This window comes from Erpetoichthys calabaricus, chromosome 4 (assembly GCF_900747795.2).
Source record: "Erpetoichthys calabaricus chromosome 4, fErpCal1.3, whole genome shotgun sequence".
In the NCBI taxonomy this organism is placed as follows: Eukaryota; Metazoa; Chordata; class Cladistia; order Polypteriformes; family Polypteridae; genus Erpetoichthys; species Erpetoichthys calabaricus.
In genome coordinates this window covers 99,879,639-99,899,211 of record NC_041397.2, presented here as the reverse complement: position 1 = coordinate 99,899,211, position 19,573 = coordinate 99,879,639, and positions in this window count along the sequence as shown.

Here is a 19,573-nt window from a genome sequence, read left to right as displayed (position 1 = left end):
ACACAGCAGGCTTTTCCGATTTTTAACATTGAGTTTTCTTTGTCCTGTCTCTTCGAATTGCACACTGTCCTCACTGAAATGGGATGTCATTTTCAGATGCAGCTCTACCTATTTGCCACTCGCAAGCTCTCAGTTCTTTGGGGATAGAAGCCTGTCAGATCAGCTGCCCTTGCACCGCAACAGGAGTTTAATTGTAACAGATTGAGTCATATTTATATAGGTCATCTTAAATATGCATCGCAAATGATGTTCGACAGTTTCAAGTTATTTGAAAAAGGCAGAGTACTATTAACTTCAATTGATGCTGGAAAGCGATTCTTTGTTTATTACAATATTTTGCAAGCTAGCAGAATCATATTTACATGCACTGCATGTACAAAATGTGGATTACTGTAATGATGAGAGGTAAATCTTTCTGAACATAAAAAAGGTAATAAGCTAATGGATGAAGCTCACAGGTACTGTTGCTGCTGAAGGTTATCTTCTGCACAGGATCCATGGTCACGGCTCCTGTTCTTAACTCAGGATGTCTGTTATTACATTGGAGATGCTATCTTAAAATGTATCTGAAGCAAATAAATGTTCATCTTGGAAAGTAAGAAATATTTTGCAAAAAGGAACTTTATATTAAATAAATAATCGCAGAAGAAAAAGCATTTGTTGTTAATGAGGCAGATGTTCAAACAATGTAGCCAAAACCCTACATTATTCCTGGTAAGCAAATCGCAAAGAATGAAATCAGATTAAAAATGTCCAGAAGATGTTCCAGCAGAAGATAAGCATGTTAGTGCCTTGAATGTTTTCCATTGTAGTTGCAACACTTTGTGGATTTTGTATTCTTGCTGATATAATATGTGAATAAAAAGAATACTATGTTAGGGAAAGCATGCTGTAGACTCTACAAGTAATGAAGTCAACTTGTATTTTCAAAGGGGAGAATAAGCGCTATAAACACAAAAGCTGCTTGATGCACATACTGGCATTTACCCTTTCAACATTTGGAACTGCTTTTTAGGTTTTAAGGAGATAAACCAAGGCCAGTACCAAGCATAAAAAAACTCTGGATAGGAGGCCAGTCCACCAAAGGGCAAATTCATGTATGTATTCATACTCTTTTATACTGGACTCGTCAAACAAAATGACACCTTTTATTGGCTAACTAAGAACATTACAATTTGCAAACTTTCGAGGCAACTCTGGCCCCTTCTTCAGGCAAGATGTACTGGACTTATTAAACTAATGGGTATGTTTTCAAATTGTGGAACATGATAGACAACTGACTACACACTGTCCCAACACGTTGCTTATATGTAGAATTTGGGATAACACAGTACTGTCATCTAAATACATTTTCCAGCAATAAAGTAGTGTAATGTATTATAGTTTAAATTCTTGTAATCACATTACTGTTGCCAACTTAACTAAATTGTACCTTCTTGCATTAAACATGTGATTCTAAGTAAGTAATTTGTAAATGCCATAGATGTCCTGAAGGGCAAGCAGTACATTTCAAGTAATATTTGAGGAGGCGAGTGAGGCTACAAGCTCGGTACTCCCAGCCTAATTTGCACTGAACATTTCAGACAATGTTCACCCAGGCATCCAGTACACTGAATTTTATAACACTGTCCCATGGTTGTATGTTTTTATTCGGAAATATTTTAAGTTTCAATTTGAAATATAAAAACATTTCAATTCTACAATGCAATGAAAGAAATAATTAATAGAGGGAATATAATTCTACTTTAAGGAAGAATAAGTGAAGTGTACTGCAGCTTGTGTCTATGAACTTTTTATAATTAAAAGTTAGTTATGTCAGTATTTTTTTTTTTCATTGTGATATACAGAGTCTTGATCAAAGAGCTCATAAGAAATTAGATCCATGGAGGCAAACAACACCCTTCAGTATCCAATGAAAATGAAAATGCTATAAGCACAGTCAGTCATAAAATGTAATACCATATTCCAACATGCATTTTGGTTTTTTTCCATAATGTTCCATCAATGCTCGCATGAAATTAGTGGAGACATTAGTGCACAAGTAAAATAGATGATTCATTACCTTACCTTAATTTTTAGTTAAAATAGTTAATTACATAATACAAATGCTTTCTTTTAATCTCTTCATGCCTTTTTGATAGGGTAAAGAGCACAGAAAAGAATGGGACACACTGCTTGGAAAATGTGGACTTACATTTACTTTTAAACTATAATTTTTGCCACTTATCCCATCTAATGGGTATATTAATTGGGGACATAATACTTATTCTGTAACTTATTTGTAAAGTACTGCTGCGAGACTCTACTGCTTCTAGAATGAATATAGTATATAATCACTTGAGATGGCTGGTTCTGAAATTCTATAGTGTCATCTCTAAAGTCAATTTCTTGGTACTATGATATGCTTATATTTATACAATCTGAATTTCTTAAAAATGTATAATGCCTAACAAATTGGATACTGAATAAACATTGATGTGAAATCATTTTATAGAGCTGGGTTGAATAGTTAAAGGAGAGGCACTGCCATTGAATGTGTAGTTACTGCTTGGTCACTGGCAAGAGCCATGCTGTGCAAACTTCCAAAACACACATGAGATGTACAACTGAAAAGAAAAGATTAATAATAACAAAAAGCTGCTGGCTTAAGTAATGTCAATTTTATATTTTATGGAAATGATAACAGCTCTTTTAGTCCTAAGCATTTTTCTTTAATTAATGTGCTACTTCCCATTTCCTCTCCTCTATTTTTGTAAAAAGGTCTCCTTATCCATTTATGTCAACCCCTGTGTCTGCTGACTATTGTTGAGCTCTTAATTGCTATCTAATGCCCTAAGTTAATTATTAATAATAATCAATTAATAATCACAAGCATGGCTGAACTTTGAAAATGTTTTTTAATTAGCTCATATCCAAGGCAATAGCTGTGATTGAGATCTGCTCTGCTGGCCTGACAACATCTTTACAATGCAATGGCAAAACCTCTTAAATAACTCTTATGTTAATTGTGGCAAATCAAGAAAACCACTTATAGGTCGCCACTCTGGCATTATGAGCAAACTACAAATGTTAATTTACTGCTCTAGTCACGTAAATGTAGAAAAGTCTGCACATGTAATGGTAGGAGGTGAGCCAGTGGGTAGTGGGAGAAGTGCGAAGCTTTGATCAAATACTTTTGGATTTTCTTTGAGTTTTCAACTACATCTGTGAAACATGCATGCAGTGATATAATCTACCCTATGATAATGAGGCGTCATGATATTGCCCCGGTGCTGACTGAAGACTGAAATCTCATTCTGGTACTATGTAATGTACAACATGGTAGTTATACACAGAATGCTACAAGATTAAATATATGCAGAAGTTAAGAAGACAAATTGCATCATATACAGATATGTAACTGAAAAAACCAAAGCCCACACCCCCTTGTACTTCTGACCAGCACTTAAATGGTGTGTCTGCTTTGCAAAAATGGTATATTAAGGTAATTGTGTTTCATGGACCAATTTGCTACCCCGCTACAGTCTAGCTCTGCAGTTCTGTTTACTGAAGAGCACAGAAACCATTCATTATGTATTATGTACAAAATGCAGATTTCTATCAACTTTTGGGCTATTTCCATTAACCAGAAGTGATACTTTACCTTTAATTCAGGCAGCTAAAGAGTCCCATTTATTCAACTTTATTTTTATAATAATTGTTCAATATATTATTAATTTGATTTGATTTGTTGTTGATGGTTCTTTAATGTACATAATATAAAAATGTAATCATTATCTTGCGGCTTTACTCCTCAAATATCCACCCCCATATCTGAGCATCTGAGAAGGTCTAGGGGATACAACTAACAAGTTTTTTCTTGTTAAAACTTAATTTGGACTTGATGAACATTGCATGTTTTTGGCAATGTGTTCACATTTTGGATTGTGTCTTCTGCTGATTTGCAATATGCACATGGCATCATCATCCAGTGACTATTTAAGAAAGGAAACAAGCATCAGATGTTGTCCCAGTTTCTCAATATTCTGCTATTCAATCAATCAATGCTCTTAGCTAAACAGAAAAGGGTTATAAGGTAGTCAGAAATGTTTGCTGTCTCTTCTGTATTGTGTTTTGGACACTCACATTCATGATTTGGGCCCATGTCTATTTATCTGACCATCATTTTGTTTGACCCCTTGAAAGCTTTGTTTCCTAGTCTTTGACTTTTTATTGTCCTTTGAGTCCTGAATTATTTCTATTTACAAATAGTCCAAAAGGTTAACTAGGGAGTCCCAGACCCTTCCCTGAGGACCCCACATATTGTGCGTTTTGTATATGTGTTATTTTAATTTATGACTGCAAATTTGCCTGGCATGTGTGAGTATGTTGTTAATCTCTCTTGTGATGCAATTGTATCTCATCACAGTTTTGTTCCTGATTTGTGCCTGATGCCTCAGGACAAATTTCTGCTCCATGTGACATTTTAATGGAGTAAGAAGTTTTAGGAAATGGATAATTGAATAGATGAAGTATATGCATGAATGACTGATCATTAAGAAATACCAGAGGAGATTCTCAGATAACTTACCAGAAGCAGAAAACTAAACCAAGTGGAAAAAAATCTGCAAAAGCAAAAAGCTGACACCGAACTAGGTAAGAAACCAGAAGAGCACAGATGGAGTTGTAGTGATGAAGGTGAAAGTCGGAATGCGAGAGTATTTCAGCCATCCAGTGAGACTCTCCAACAAGAGCATGTACAGCATAATATTATCAGAAACACAACTGAACAGGTGAAAATGAAAATGGCACAAAATGTAAGCTCGATCTGTTCTCTGCCTGCCAATAGCAGGTTTATACAATATGTTGTGCATTCTGTGGTTTGTACAGCTTAGGTTTTCCTGCTGATAGTACAGATAGCTTCACTAGCCAAAAATGTATAGTTAACTTACAGCTGGTGGAAAAAGATATTTTATTTCAAGGACTTCTTTAGGAACTTGATAGCAAGGAAAATTGAAAATTGGATTGGCTCATCTTGTAATTAGGCTTTGCTTGCTCCCTGCCCCCAATGTAGTCAGTGCACAGCCAAAATTAGCAGCGCCATTTCAACCATAAGGTAAACAGGTAAGAGGGGTGAGAGTGGGAGTTTAAGAATTCAAACATTTGGTACTTCAGTACTCAGGTCACCAATGTGGATCAAGAACTAATGCTCAGCATTCAGTAGCATGTCTGTAAAAGCTGCAGCTAAAACGGTTCTTATAATTGGCAATTCCATAGTGTACAATATTAGAATTCCATACTATGTAAACACAGATGTTCAATTAAAAGGCCTGCCAGGTGCCAAGATATCTGACATTGAAGCTACATTTACCTCCTGGCTGATAAGGAAGTGTCCACATTATTGCTACATGTTGACACTAATGATTTAATTTTGAAACAATCTTAGGTATTAAAGCCTCACACTGTTCCAGTGTGTAGCTGAGGTGTCACCTGTTGCACAACTGCACTCGGGTCCCAATCCGGATGATTCATCGTGTGGTGGGTGCAGCAACATACTGTATCAGAGCGTTTGCTCCCAAACATTAGGTATTAAAGAGGAGCTTCATGTCTTTTTTTTATCAAATCTAAAAGAAAATGTTGGAACTTCATAGTGTCTGCACCCAACCAAATCTATACAGAAGCTAACTACTCTATTGTGTTCTCTTTATTTGTGGTTAGTGACCTGGTGCCTCATGCATAACGCTGTGCGTAGAATTCAAACTAAAACATGGCGTACAGACAAAAGCGGAAATGTGTGAACACATAAAAAGATCCAGATGCATAAATCTAGAAGTTGATCGAGTGACATAGAGTGTTGGAGACACTCAAAAGCTCAAGTTCACAAAGTCACACAGTGCCCGAAATAAAAAAGAAGTTGTCAGATATCAAAATCACCGTAAAAAGGCAAGTCGTAGCCCACCATCTGAGAGTCATATGGAAGCTTATTAGGGTACAGAGAAAAGAAAAAAAATAGGCACACAGTGGGAAAGAAAGCACAGAACTTTAATCTCGAAATTTCCACTTTAATCACGTAGTTATTTTGTCATTAGAGTAGAACATCATAAACTTCATCTTAAAATCTTTAATTTACTAGTTTCTCAAATACCATTGTAACTTAAAGTAGCACATTAAATGCTTTGTATTGTATGTGTTCTTCTATGTGCTCTATGTGTGTGAATCACTATGTGATTCTTAAACGGGCTTTCTCTTCCTTCGACAGGACACAGACTCCATTACATTCGTGATATTACAGCTCTCTGAATAATTTAAATGCTGAGATGTATACTTGATGTCAGTTTTATGATGATAGGAATTAAAGCATGTTATTAAACATGGCAACACGGTGGCGAAGTGATAGTGACGAGCTGGCGCCCCGTCCAGAGATTGGTCCTGCCTCCCACAAGATGCCTGCTGCTCTGTGCGCGACCTTTGATGAAATAATTTATTGCAACAGTAGGCTACTGTCTTTCTCAAACGTACTAACCTCCAATTCCTGTCCTTCCTTTTCTTTCTCCAACTACCCAATCGTCACACAATCAGCTCTGTAATAGATGTCAAGCCATCTGTAGTCTTAGAACGCCGATTCTTCAAAACTTTTAAGGAACACTGAAATATGTTCGTAGTACATGTTTAATTATTCTATCCATCTATGCTTCCAGTGTCGCGCCAGCCCCAGCAAGAATACAGGGCAAGGCAGGAACAATCCCTGAATGGAGTGCCAGCTCGTCGCTAGCGCTGCGGCACTGTGTCCTCACATGTTTAATTATTAACAATATAGATTATTTAAATGATGTTAACATTTTATCTATATAATATAATAAACATATTTTGCTGCATTTCATCTTAAAAATTATATCATCATAATATGTAAATACGTGCTTTATAAACGGGCTCAGGTTGTGCAATATTATAACTGTATCGCAAGTTTACAGTGAGTTAATTGTACTTATAAGTACAAACAGTTCTACAAGGAGCACTTGATGGACTTATTGAGTGAGTTTATAGTTCTTGGGATGAAATTGTTTTTGAACCGCAATATCCCTTCAGGAAAGGCTCTCAAGCGTTTGTTGTATGAGAGTAGTTCAATAGACTGTGCGCATGGCTCAGGCAGCGTGTGCTTGATGCTGTATCCTGATAATTCTCTTTCCGATCAGCTGCTGTAGAGCTGTGATTCCACAAACAGATATAGTGGGATAAATTCTTGAAATTAACAATGCTAAAGCAGCTATGGTATTTGGAACAGTTTGGCCATTTCGTGGACCATTATATTGTTACAGGTTAATTACAATCAGATGCCTTAAACTAATAAACAATATGTGGTTAATTTCAGTGTATTTGATAAAGCCGTGTCAGGGATGTCGATCTAAAAAAGAAAGGGAAATCACACTGGAACAAAAGCACTGCTTTGACGCTGGGTGCTCCCAGTTTGCAAAACTAAACAGAGAACTTGCGTACGGCAGGGATTGAGCTGGCATGAAAATGTGCATGGCTTTACGCCAAGTTTAGTTTTTATACACCACAATGTGAGCGTGGAAACAGGTGTACGCAAATATGGTGTGCAAATATAACAATAGCCTTTATTAATAATTGGGATGATTTCTAGAATTTATTTTTAAGAGAGAAGGTCTTCATTCTAACTGTAGGTGCATTTCTTATTTTTTCCCAAAATATGGCAGCAACATTTGCTAAATAACTAATCAGTGCTCAATCCAGGTCTCAGCATTTTGACTGTAAATTGCAGGATTTCTTTTATCACTCCTGTAATTATTCTATAGCTGCCAATGAAAATCCCTCAAAAAAGTCTATACCACTCAATAACAAAATTTAAAGGGAATAATAATTAGACCTAGAATTAAAATCAGATCCTCCTGCAGGGTTACCTTAATTAGTAATTTTATTCAAACAAAATTAAAAATTACAAAAAACTTTGCAATTTAAAATGCTGTTTTATAAACATGCACTCTTTTGAAAATAAAGATGATTTGGTAAAAGACATTCTAAGCACAATATCTGAAGTCTGGCTCCTTACTAAAAACTTACTTAGTAAATATTACGCTGTTCCTTTAACTGAGGCAGCACCAAATGGTTTTACATTCCTACATAGTTCATAAGGTACTGGTCAAGGAGGTGGCTTAGAGGAACCACCTCTAAAAATGTAAGCATATTAAATATTAAAGCAGTACTAACTTATAGACCACTAGGGTTGTATTCATTTTTCTTGGCTGAATTTGGAAGCCTTTTATCTGATTTAGCTTTAAATTATGATCATTGATGGAGGATTATCATATCCTCAAATATGTGGAAACTGAGAACTTTATCAAATGTTTTACTCCTCCACTAAACTAGTCAACATTGACTAGAAGATCACTTCAACAAGAGATCAGAAAATTTTATGAGAAAGATGAAGTGAGAAAACAAAAAAAATGGTCAAAACCGGAGATCAAAGAAAAAAAATGACAAAACCAGAAACGTTTACCAAAAAATCAAAGTGTAAGTTCAGAGCAAAAGTCAATCCAACAAGAATTTTCAAGATAAAGCATGCAGATTACAAAAAATGAATTTAATCTCAGATAAATGTGAAACTGCACAAGTTGACTTTTAAGAGGCTGCAACAATTATGTCACTGTCATTCAAACCAGATGCATTGCGAGAAGGATTCAAATGACAATGAGTAACCCACTAACCTTAACGTAGTGAAGCATGGAAGAAAAACAAAATGGCGAGAGAGGGGGAGATTGTAAACAGTAACATTAAGAATCTGAATAAAAAAGTGACACCAGAAAACCCTGGTCACAAAATCCTAGAACATATGTATGTATGCTTCAATTCAACAACAATTATAACAGCATAAGACATGCCCATTCAGTCTCAGCTTTTAAATCCTGGATGAAGACTCACTAATTTTGTCTAGCATACCCTGATTAGAGCTGCTGATTAGCCGTGTATATTAAATCTCTGTTTGTTAGTTATTTGTATAAGAAATATAAGGATTCTACACTCGCACCCAGTCTTGTTCCTTTAGTAATGGCAGTTTTGATTTTCTGGCCTGACTGTAATACTGCTGCATACGCTGCTGTTGACATGTAACATGGGTGTGTGTCTGTGAGAGTGTTGGTATAGGCAACGATTTACCCAAAGAAAGACGGTCCAAAGTGAGAGTCAGCTCTCTTCCTAACATTAAGGAAGCAGGTGATGCCCCTGTTGTGGTATGTTTTGTTGCTCGAAAATGGTAGAGAGCTGCATCAAACTGCCAACCTTCTGTCAGGTATGCCTGGATTCCATTTGTTATCATGCAGTTGAGCAGTTCGACCCCGCCATTCAATTCCGGGTGATACACAGCAGTTCTAATGTGCTTAATGACCTACTCTTCCAAATAGTTATGAAATTCACCAGAAGTGAACTGGGGCCCATTATCAGTAGTTATCATGTCTGGCAAGCCCCACCGAGCAAAGAGGTAATCCAGGCTCCTAATAATGGATTGGGTAGTCACAGTTGCAAGGGCTTCTGGCCATTTGGAATGGAGATCATACACCATCAAGAGATAGCAAGCGTGGTGTGGAGCACCAAGCAATTCACCACAAATGTCAACTTGAATGTGCTTCCAAGGAGCAAGTGGCCATTGTACAGGAGTGAGAGGAGCTGGTGGACTAGATGGGGATTTGCCACTGAGGAGACAGGCAGTGCAGTCCTTTACCAGTATCTCAACATCATGGTCTATATTAGGCCACCACACAATATCCCTACAACACTGTTTCAGCTTAACAATTCCCAAATGGCCCTCATGTGCCATTCACAAAACTTGTGCTCGTAGCACTGCTGGTATGAGAGTACGATGGCCTTCAGCAATACAGACATCTTCCCAACAGAATAAATCGTCCTTAACCCTATAGTATGGAATCAGTTCCTGTTCTATTGTGGTTGGCCATCCATCCCTAATAAAACAGCGAAGTTTGGAAAAAATAGGATCATTCCTAGGTGCTTGGTGTAGCTGGTCCAAAGAGATAGCAGAAGACAGGGGAGCATGCAACATAAACACCAGGTCTGGCTCCAGGTCACAAATCTGTTGTACTGCAGCTGGCACAACTGCTCGGGATAAGAGGTCTGCTACTGCATTGTGCCTACCCGGTGTAAATTCAAGCTTAAAATTGTGTGAACGATCTGCCCAACGCAGCAACGTGAGGGGCTTATGACCAGATCCATTTGTGTGTAACAGTGTTGTAAGGGCCCGGTGGTCAGTACGGAGAGTAAAAGACCTGCCATACAAGTAGAGGTGCCAGCGTTCACAAGCCTATAAACCAAAGCTTCTCTTTCACCAACAGAATACTTCTGTTCAGTGGGAGACAGTGCCCATGAAGCATAAGTGACAGGCCTTTCTATGCCATTGTGTACTTGGGAAAGGACTGCTCCCAAAGCTGCAACAGAAGCATCACATATCACAATAGTGGGAGCTGTAAGACTAAAGTGAGCTAAAGTAGGAGAACTGGTGAGCTGCTGCTTAAGTGTCTCCACTGCCTTCTGACAGTCTGCTGTCCAATGCCAGGAAACATCCTTTTTAAGGAGATGGTGTAGAGGTGTTGTTGTTGAGGCAAGCTGTGGGAGGAAGCGAAGATAATATGCAGCCATTCCCAAAAAGGATGCTAGTTGTGAGGATGTTTGAGGTTCAGGAAGAGAGTGGATGGCATCCACATGCGACATTATAGGCGTGATGTCTTGCCCTGAGAGCCTATACCCCACAAATTCAATTTCTTGCACCCCAAAAATACACTTTTCTGAGTTAAGAGTGACATGGTAACTTGAGTGTTGGTGGAGCACCTGAGAAAGGCGTTCATCATGTTGGCCCAGTGTGGTACCATGCACTATGATGTCATCCAAATAAATGGCTACACCTGGAATTACTGCCAGCATGAGAGACATGACCTACTGGAAACAACTAGGTGCTGAGCTGAGGCCAAAAGGCATCCTCTTGTAACGGAAGACACCGAGGTGTGTCACAAAAGCTGTTAGATCTCTGCTTATAGGATCAAGGGGAACCTGCAAATAGCCATGATTTCGGTCCAGTTTAATGAACACTGTAGACTATGAAAATGTGTGGTCAGCTCCTCGGCAGTTGGCAAAGGGTATTTATCGGGAATAATTGCTTTATTTACAGAACTCGGATCAATGCAAATATGCAAACGTCCTGATTTTTTTTCACCACAACTAAATTTGAAATCCAAGGGAAAGCATCCACTGGTTCAATAATGTCCTCTTCCAGGATGTGGCGGAGCTCTGTCGAAACTTGGTCTCTTAATGATAATGGCACTCTGTGCAGTGGTTGGATAACTAGAGAAATTGTTTTATCCACTGTGGATCCACTGTGCAGCCCAACCCAGTAAACAACATTGGGAAGGTCTGTTGCCATTGTGATGTCACCTGCATACATGTCAGTGCCACTTGAATCACACAAATGAAATTTTAATCTGTGGAGCAAATCCAAACCCATTAGATTTGCACCCATTGTGGTAACAAAAAATGTAAAATCAAAAGGCCCTTGGTCTTTATACTGAACTGCAAGACAAACAGTGCCCAGAACTGGTATGTCTGAATTGCCATATCCTGCAAGTGGTACTGAGGTGTGTTGGAGTGGGACATGAAAGAAGTGTCTCTCATATGTCACTTTATTCAACAAAGAAACCTTGGCTACTGTATTAATGAGTAAAGGGAGAAGAATGTCGTTTACATAACAGGCACACGTTTTGAAAGGGTTGCCTGGTCTGGACACCGAGTTAATTATTGCTGAAGATGAAGGTGTCTCAGAAGGGGCCAGATTTGGAGCACAGCGACACCACCGAGCAAGATGGTTAATTTATTTGACAATTTCTACAACGCCGGCTGAGAGCAGGACAGTCTCGTGTTTTGGCAAAATGTCTGAGGGAGCCACAGTTTCCACAATGCCATTGGCGAGCCTGCGGGGCATTCTTTAAAGCCTGCACTGGCATTGGCAATGATGTGTCAGTAGGTAGTGCTGTTGCTGTGCCTGACAATTTAGACGCGGCAACGATTGCTGCTTCGACTTGTTTACTTAATGTTAAGGTATCCGGTTCCAATAATAAACGCTCTCTCAGCTGTTCACAAGACATTTTCTCAATCAGTTGGTCCCTTATTAACTCGTCTTGTGTCCCGAATTTAGTGTTCCACAAGCTCCGGCAACGCTGAAACAAGCTGTGTGATTGACTCACCCTGCTGCTGAGCACACTGACGAAACTGGAAACGGCTCAAAAGGATGCTTTGGCTTGGGCCGAAATGGCTATCCAGTGCTGCCACCGTGGCTGCAAAAGACTCGTCAGTCGATTGCAAGGTAGAAAAAATGCGCTGTCCTTCCGCTCCCAAACAGTGTAAAAGAAGCACCCTTTTCCTAGCTGTTATCCAACCTGGTCGCCAACAGGTACGTCTCAAACGAAATGATACCAGCGTCTCCAGGGAACTAGCGGTTCATTAGGTACTGGCAAGAAAGAAGCTGGAGGAGGTAAACCAAACTCTGCCATCCTCATCGCCAAACTGTTGTATCAGAAATAGCGTTTGACACACGTGTAATGCTTAACTATCTTTTCTTTATTAACATTCACACCAACAACCAATACTTCCATTTTCCTCCTACAACCCCCCCCACATCCGCTTCTGCACAGACATCACACCTGGGCCTGACGCCTACTCAAGACATGTCTTTACCATTGACCAAGTAATGCTAGGCATTAATGCTATTGGCATTTTTAAAATCCAATTAATCCTTGGGTCTTATGCAAGATGCTTCTATACAGTTGCCCGAGTAACACGCAGGACTAATGCTTTTGCACTGTTTTTATAACCCGAGTGATGTTCAGGTCTAACGATAAGGATGTTAAATGACATCTAAATCTGTTTGGTCACATTGTCTGTTAAATGACATCTAAATCTATTGTTAGGATTTTTCATGTTAATCATTTTGAAATGACTTTGTTTGCTGTATGTTTAAACTAATCCGTATTTTTATGTGTGTGCACACAAAATGACCTAGTAGTTAGTGATGCTGTCTCATAGCTCCTGGTGAGATTATTAATACACTCAAGTAACTTTTCTGTAGGAGCTCCAGGTTTTTCGTACATACTAAACATTTTCAAGTTAGACTGGTTGTGCTTTTTGGCGTCCCATCACTTGTTGGTTCCTAGCTGTCAGATAGGCAGTAATATGCTACTAGGTGAATCGATGAATGCAAACCTCACTAGAGTAAATACTGAAGAAAGTGAATGGAGGAATGGGTGTGTATATGTAAGACTAGCAAGCATATAAAAATTCCCAGTATAGTTCTTCATGGGCTCACTGTCTATTTTGAAAGCTATTATGTGTTTTGCTGTCATTTCCTATAAGACAACACTCACAGTGCTTTTCTCACTCTGTCAACGGCTGATAAGAGCACCTTTATCAACCGAATAAATTATTAATGTAACTGCAAACAACCACGATCCATCCATTTTCTGAATCTTCTTTCCCCATTACACGATTGCAAGCAAGCTGGAGCCTAGCCTGTAGTAACTGATGCAAGGCAGAAACTGAGACAATTAATGTAAAATACTGTCTAAATAGTTTGGATATGAGAGGTCGTTACTGTACACAGAGAAACTGGATGTGTACGCATGGAGAATTTTCAAATCCCACACAGGGAGTGATTAGGTCAGGATTTGAACCTAGTAATGTGGACTGTAAGGTGCCAGTGCTAACCATTTCAACACCACGCTAGCTAACTATACAGTAAATTACTGGATAAAACTGAGAATGTATCAGTACCTCTTTCAGAAGGAATGGTGCCATCATTGTCAGAAAAGAAATTGACACTTTTTATTAATAAAGCACAAAAAAATGTTCTTTAGTGTGTTCTTTAGGAACACATTGACTTGTTGGTTGACAGTTGGTATAGGGTCAGGAGGAATTCCATTTGGAGGCACATTCACAATAGTTGTATATCTTTCCCAGTGCATACTATTAAGATTCCTTATTTTATGTGATGCCATTTGTGATTTGCCCTATGCTGTCTTAAAATTAATTGAAATAAACACAAAAAAGCAAATCTATATATACTGTATAATTCACTAAGCCGCCGACAAGTAGCCACCCATGGAAAGCACGCAAGATAGCCACGGTCACCAACTCTAAGACCATTGGATACGACGACAACTCGCAGAGCCACGCCCACCCACTCGGACGCAACGCCTCAGAAAACACGCCGTCATTTATGTTCGTTTGAGCTACAGTCCACATGCACCTCTGAGCCACGTTGACTTTTCGGTTACGACGCACGACCACGTGCACCATCGCAAACTGTTTTACACGCTACATACAGCAATTCGCATCCGCGACAAACATGCGTCTTCTTAGATGGTCCTGCAGGAGCACGGAAAACGTTTCCCCGCCCACCAACACTCCTTATTCCCCGGCCCGCGTTCACCCTCGCTCTCTAGGCATTCACACTGCCTGCTCATGTGCCCAGACGCTACAACTCACCGACCACCCCGTAAGTCGCTTTTGTCTGTGCTAGGAGTCCACAAGCACCTCTGAGCCACGTTGACTTTTCATTATTCTTTTCAGTTACGATACAGTCAATGTGACTCACAGGTGCATGTAGACTGTGCAAAGACAAAAATGACTCAGGTGACGAGTTGGGGTTGGGCACATGAGCAGGCAGTGCATACTGAACGAGAAATCAGCAGACTAGCATGATGGAAGGGTCGGAATGGGTGTCCTTCCCCTCTCCTCCCGTTCCGCCCACCGCGCCCGAGCGGGAGGAGAAGGCGCGACGGCTGTCCTCCAGTTTTCAGTCACGGACAATTGTATGTTGGTTCGTACCGTGCATTGTTACAATGTTACTTTTCTTGGTGGTTTATTAAATTACAGTTTTTCCAAATGTTAATTTTTTCCCTGTGCTTAAAAATCATTAAAAAAGCGGCCTGATTATGCGGCATATGCTACGCCGCCGCTAGTATGATATATTATAATATTAATAACCAACCATGCTCTGTGGACTCATTATTCAAAAACACTTCTATACATCAAGGTCATCAGAGGAAATAATTTGGGTATTGCCCACTTGTAGGGCTATACTGGATTAACAGAAATTTCTTAGCTTTGGGCATGCAGGGAAGGAACTTTAATGAGACATTTCTGCTTCTGGCACTTTCTGCCTGGATCATCATCGCCACACTTTATGTTATGGCTGGCTTTTTCAAATTGGAACTTAGCACAGGACATCTTCTAGGCTCAGCCCATCAGTCAAAGTTTGTGAGTGTCATTTAAATAATTTGTATTTCCATGATCAGTCTTTTTTCTTCTCAGTCTGAATATTTCAAGGTACAGATTATAGAATAATGGTGGCTAGTACCTGCCCCTTTAATTAAAAGGCTCATGCACTTCATGCCACATACTGTATCTACTATTATTACATTACAACTTACACGCTGTTTTTGGATCAAAAGTCACTCATGGTCTCCCAGTGAGTCAGAGGCCACAACTGAATTGGTAACTTTGTTGTTTCTGTGCCAGTGTCTTTTCCACTACACCAACACCATATTGCCAACTCTCAATGAAGTTATCTCCAAGTCACTCTTGCTAGAAACCTTAAATAGGATTTCACCAATATGGTACAGAGAGTCTTGAAAAGCCTTAAACTGATTCTGTGATTCAAATGGTGAGACTACAAAGAGGAAAAAGTCAGAATAAGAGCCTCAAAAAGTATACAGTATATGGGTTTCTGAGAAGTGGAGAAAGTGAGTGAGCTGCTCCAAGAGAAAGATTAGACAGACTTGTCACCATCACAACTGCTTATAACCCGCACTTTGAGTTCACTTTCAAACACAACTGTTACCCCCAAAAATTAGCAGTAAGAAGGGTAAAATGAAAAGTGATCTGTGTGTATTGACTAGAGGTGGACAATAGTAGTTCAAGTTCAAAGGATTAGGATGAAAGACGCAGCTGAATACAAGACTGAAACTGAAAGCTCTCATGAAGAAATGCCAAAGACTAATGTTATAGTATTAAAGTTGAAGAAAAGAGTTTGGTTTTGTTTAAAATATCCACAACCTTGGCTGGAAATGAGACATCAAAGCTAACCCTTTAACCTGTCACTCTGCTGATGTCACACGCAATCTCTGTGACCATAACCCTTGATCAGGGGATTCAAATGGTAACTACAGTGTCCACAGAATGACAGCGTCCATACATAAAAATGGCATCAGAAACAGCACAAAGTAAATTTTCTCCACTTTAAATACTTTTCAATACAAGAACCAGTGTCAAATTTGGATTCATCATGCTCAAAAACTTGTGTTCAGTATAAAGAAATCAAAGGAAAACATTGCAAAAAAAACAACAAAAAATAATAAATGAAACTAAATCATAAGACTGTGGCACTGGATGAGTCTGATATAATTATCTTTTGGCAGACAATGTTGAAAGTGTTGCACAATTCCAGAACAAACTTATCAGGAAAGTCTGCTCCACCACAAAGCAAACCCTGGACACACTGGAAGCTGTTGTGGAAAAGAGGATGATAGCATTCTGAAAAATCTCCTCCAAGCACATAAGAAGCACCTATGGAGGTCTTTTCTGCCCACTGCTATCAGGCAATTCAATGCTTCCACTTGATGTACTTGTTAAGTTCATTTATATTTATTTATTCATCAATTAATTGATTGATTGGCTGTATTACCTGCTCTGTGAGCCTCTAATCTATCTAATCTAATCTGCTTTCATCTCAAATGAGTGCTTAGAAAGTGGGGTGAGTGAGCCACCCCAAGGGAAAGATTTTTTTAATGTTAAATTGTGACAAACTGGTCATCACCAACAACTTCATCTGCATTGCAGGTTGAGCCACAAACAGAAAACTGTTTCCACCAAGACATACTGTATACAGGAATAGCTGTTACTGGTGTAAAATGAGGCACTGGTTAAGGTAGATGAGGTAACATCCACTACACAAATTTTCAAGAGTTTGAATAAAATGGGTTCAGTGGGAAATTCTTCATATTGATTCTGGCAAATCATTAGCCTTTAAGAGATTTAGTTTACAATGCTAGAAAGCTGGGAACTGGTAAAGTAAATAAATAGAGCACCCTTGAAATTACATCTTAAAAATGAATTGGGTGATCGCACCCCACCTTATGTTTTAAATCTGAGAAATAAGAATAGCCTAAATTTGTCTTTCATGTTCTGTTCATTTAACTATACTTTGTTGCTACATCTGCCCTTATGTTCTTTCATCACATTATCTGACACAAGCTGGCATTGGGGACACACAAGATAAGTAATCAAATAATAAACTGATTTACTGTACATGGAAAGGGATTATAAAAGGAAAAATGACCTCAAAATGATGACAGATAAGAATCCCCTGGATCACCTTGTTTGCCTGCTTCTATTGCTGTCAGATCAAACATCCCTTTTCCCTCTTCTCACAACAGTTGCCTACATCTGTTCCAGAAAAATCTGTGAACTCTTCACCTTCTGTGATGAAGGCCATTCTTCACATCCATCACTTTGTCTTTGGAAAAACAATTCCTCTCATGCGATGCCCTCCCTTTGGGTCTTCTGCGTGCTCTCCTTATGTCACGTCCTCTTGTTCTTGTACTTCATGCAAGTGCTGCTGACCTTAGAGAAGGCATGCCAAAAAAAAAAAATTGGAGCAGCAGCACTAAGCAAATTAAAATGTTTCCGAAAATGTGAAGAAATCACAATCAACATGTCCTCTTCAGAGATGTCTTCCTGACTCCCACCCCTGTTAAAAACACAATAGCAATAGAAAGTGTCTCTTTTTGTGTGAGTGCAGTACAATAGAATACTGCTGTCAGATGTGCTCTTAGACACAATCTGCTTTCGGGAAATGTGTCTTGCCTGACACACATTTCCTTTTTTTTCTTCTTCTACATTGTATTCATCTCTGACACTTGCTTTAAATTTGCCTAACAGTAGATGTGCCTCTGCAATTGCTGCTTCATGTGGCTTGCCCTTAGAATGAAGTCTGACACAAGAGCTGCTCATCCAGTGTTTCCAAGTGTTCAGTTAAAAGAGCCTGTCTGTGTTTTCCTCCAGGGTGACCACCTTACCCTGTTGCATATGACAGGAATTACCTGTCTTCATTCCATCCTATTACTTTTCTCCATGTCATCATAAGGCCTTGTTATTGTACAAGGGGGAGCCTAGTCAGCAAGAGACTGTCAAAGGCAGAGGCACCACCAGAATGGCAGAAAACCTTCAAGACAAAGAGATAAAAAGAGAGTTGTTTCTAACATTCCCTCCCTGGTCTCAGTCTTTCTTTATGTGAAAGGCCAGCAAACAATTGGGTCATTCAAAGGCTCACCCGGTGGCCCTACTTAATGCCCTTCCAAGGCACACAGCACTTACACAATGTGTCAGCGGTGTCTCTCTGTCTTGGCACCTATCTGAAGAACATTTTCTAGTTCTTTGTCCTCCTGATTTTGCTATTGCCTCTGGTAACCCACTTGCCAACCAGGTACACCGTAAAGGTGCGTTTTCATTAGATTTGTTAGACTGTCTTCCAAAAGGAAGCTTAACTCTCAGATGTGATTGTTTCATTTTTATTAAAGTTTGTTCTTTCTCCTCAAATATAAAATAATGCTTCAATTCAATTCAGTTTCTTTTTGTATATCGCTCTTCACTGAGTGTAATTAACTGACAAACTACAGCCAGCTACAACCACACAGGGACATTTACAGTTACCAGTTAATTTAACTTTCTGTATTAGGGAATACTCATTCATACACATAGGGAACATGCAACTCCATATCCGGATCTGCACTGGCAATCGGAAGGTTGCCGGTTCGAATCCCATAAAATGCCAAAAGGGACTCAGCTCTGTTGGGCCCTTGAGCAAGGCCTTTAACCTGCAATTGCTAAGTGCTTTGAATAGTGAGAAAAGCGCTATATAAATGCAAAGAATTATTATTATTATATAAAGAACAACCAGACATGGCATTCAAACCCAGGATGCCGGATCTGTAATGCAGCAGCACGAACCACTGCAGCACCCAAGAATACCATCAGGCAGCATAATTGTAAATGTAGGAAAATGTGACTCCAGTCATCAGCATTCCTAGGGAAAATTAGTCTCTGAGGGGTTCATGGTCACTTAAGCCAGACAAAGTCAAAGACAAAATCAGTCCTGGTGACCCTGGCCTACTGGATGCCCATGACCTCCTGGACAGTTCAATGTTGAGTCTGTGCTGGGCTTTCTAACCTGATGACAGTGACAAAGTCCTGACAAAGATGTAAGGTGGGCCTATCAGGTTAGATCTTAATTTAAAACAATTAATGTAGGGCGGCACGGAGGTGCAGTGGTACTGCTGCTGCCTCGTAGTTAGGAGACCTGGGTTCATTTCCCAGGTCCTCCCTGCGTGGAGTTTGCATGTTCTCCCTGTGTCTGCATGGGTTTCCTCCAGGTACTCCGGTTTCCTCCCACTGTCCAAAGACATACAGGTTATGTGCATTGGTGATCCTAAATTGTCTCTAGTGTGTGCTTGCTGTGTGTGTGTGT